This window comes from Rattus norvegicus, unplaced genomic scaffold (assembly GCF_021556685.1).
Source record: "Rattus norvegicus strain SHRSP/BbbUtx unplaced genomic scaffold, alternate assembly SHRSP_T2T unassigned-0000079, whole genome shotgun sequence".
NCBI lineage: Eukaryota > Metazoa > Chordata > Mammalia > Rodentia > Muridae > Rattus > Rattus norvegicus.
Genome location: NW_028238812.1, coordinates 17701 through 20000, shown reverse-complemented (window position 1 = coordinate 20000; position 2300 = coordinate 17701). Strand labels below are relative to the sequence as shown.

General features: G+C 48.3%; 1 long non-coding RNA gene across 1 annotated transcript in view; it reads left to right on the top strand.

Annotated features, from left to right (window-relative positions):
* The window catches only part of LOC147997673 (uncharacterized), an 18744-nt gene extending 17923 nt beyond the window's left edge, over window positions 1-821 (top strand). The window contains exon 3 of the long non-coding RNA XR_015647620.1: window positions 597-821. This is a non-coding gene — a long non-coding RNA (uncharacterized LOC147997673). The remainder of the gene's footprint in view (window positions 1-596) is intronic.
* The last annotated feature ends 1479 nt before the right edge of the window (window positions 822-2300 follow it).

Sequence of the window (2300 nt, the reverse complement as noted above, 5' to 3'; positions counted from 1 at the left end):
CACCACCACCACCACCACCACCACCACCACCACCACCACCACCACCACCACCACCACCACCACCGAGTTGTAGGGATCCATTATGGGCCCCTGTCTGTCTGCCTGTCTGATTCATTCGTGTTTATTTAAACGTCCTCCAATGATGGTTGTGCAGTGAAAGAAATGCGTGCCCGAGCTCGAGCTCGTGCGCAAACACACACACACACACACACACACACACACACACACACACACACCACACGGGGGGGGGGCAATGGGGGGTGAGGAGGAGGAGGAGGAGGAGGAGGAGGAAAGCTTGGGTTGGGTGGTTTGAGGATTTGAAGGTTTAGCCCTGCAATGTTCCTTACAACTTAAAAACTTTGTGACACACAAAGCGATATTCATTTTCTCCTTCTACTTTTCACTCTGTAGACCAAGATGGCAGACTATATCAGCCTTTGTGGAATGTGACCTTGTATTGCTTTGCCCTACTCTGCTCTGCTCTGCTCTGCTCTGCTCAACTTAACAGACGTGTTTTTGCTTTTGTTTATGATTTTTGCTTGCTTGCTTGCTCGCTCGCTCCCATGACTTGACTGTGGTTTCCCTTTCTATTACAGCACGGTGACCAGACTGCCTTGGGGTAATCAGAAAGGAGGCCAGAAGCAGTCTTTTTTCTGACGCACTGAGACTACATACCAGCCGATTTGGAGGAAAAGATATCCCTCTCTCCCTCCCTCCCTCCCTCCCTCCCTCCCTCCCTCCCTCCCTCCCTCCCTCCCTCCTTGACCCATTTTCCCTCTTTCCCGATACACTCAATAAATTTAAAGTAAATCAATGAATCAAGTCTCTAGTAATTTATTTGTTGGGATTTATTTGTTGGAAATTATCCCTCCACACCTTCGCCCCTCCCCCCACCACTCGAGGATGTCTCCCTGGGGGGGGGGCGGGGGGGTTGGGTGGACTCGTGTAGGCATACCTCTCCTCCCTTGGCTTTCCGGTCCACTTCGCTCCAGCATACCTAACTCTTTGGAAATGGTAATAGAGTTCATGACACACCCTCACAGAGAGAGGAAGAGTCCGATCGTTCACTGATTCGCTCTCACCCAGCCTCGCCCTGACAGCTCAGGCATGTCTAAATCCGAATGTGGGCAATATTTACATGACTTGACTTGGTGCTTCTAACTTTTTCTCTCTCTTTTTTTTTTTTTCTTCTTTAGTATTTTTTTCTTTACCCTACAAACAGCACACTGCAGCTGTCTTCGGACACACAGCAGATCGATCCCATAACAGAGGGTTGTGAGCCACCATGGGAATAGAACTCAGGACCTCTGGAAGAACACAGTCAGAACTCTTAACTGCTGACTCCATTATTTCCGATTAATGTTTAATGTTTATTTTATTTTATTTTATTTTATTTTCGGAGCTGGGGACCGAACCCAGGGCCTTGTGCTTCCTAGGCAAGCGCTCTACCACTGAGCTAAATCCCCAACCCCAATGTTTAATGTTTAAATAAATAAACCTTGTAAAGAAATTAAGCATCTTAAAACCATAGGCATGTGCATCCCCTCCTCATTCGTTCATTCCCTCGCTCATTCATTCATTCATTCATTCAGACAGACAGACAGACAGACAGACAGACAGACAGCAACCAAAGTCTAGCCTTTAACAAAGCAAGAAAGCATACCCTGCGGGACGCACAGATGAATTCCTGAGGCTTACCCTGCAGAGCTTACATGAGGCTTAGTAAAGGACTGACCTGACAACAGCTACCTACATACGTTGAAAAGTCTACCTGGTATTGACGGATGATGACAAACTGTATGTGTGATACAAAACTGTATGTGTGGTTCCCCTTATAACTCATCTCGAAGAGCCCAGCTGTTGGGGCTCGTTCTTTTGGGGGGAAATGGAGGCTTTTCATCTTTCCCAAAGCTCCTCCTAGATCCTTTCTGTCCATCTGTCCATCCGTCCGTCCGTCCGTCTGTCCGTCCGTCCGTCCATCAAATTCTACCCTAGGCCTGCCCTTAGGTTGGTGGTCGTCCATTGAGTGCTAGTGACTTCTGACTTGTCTCTGTCTTCCCCTCTGAGAACTGTATTTAGATCTGATGCAGGCACGCAGGCAGGCAGGCAGGCAGGCAGGCAGGCAGGCAGGCAGGCAGGCAGGCCCTCCCTCGTTTTGAAACAGACAGACAGACAGACAGACAGACAGACCAAAGGGTCAATGACTGACTGCACTTAAAGGGGCTGTTGACTCCTCTTTGGAGTTACCGCTGTTTAAAACTTGCTTGATAAAATAAAGTCATCGAATCCAAACTACGCAA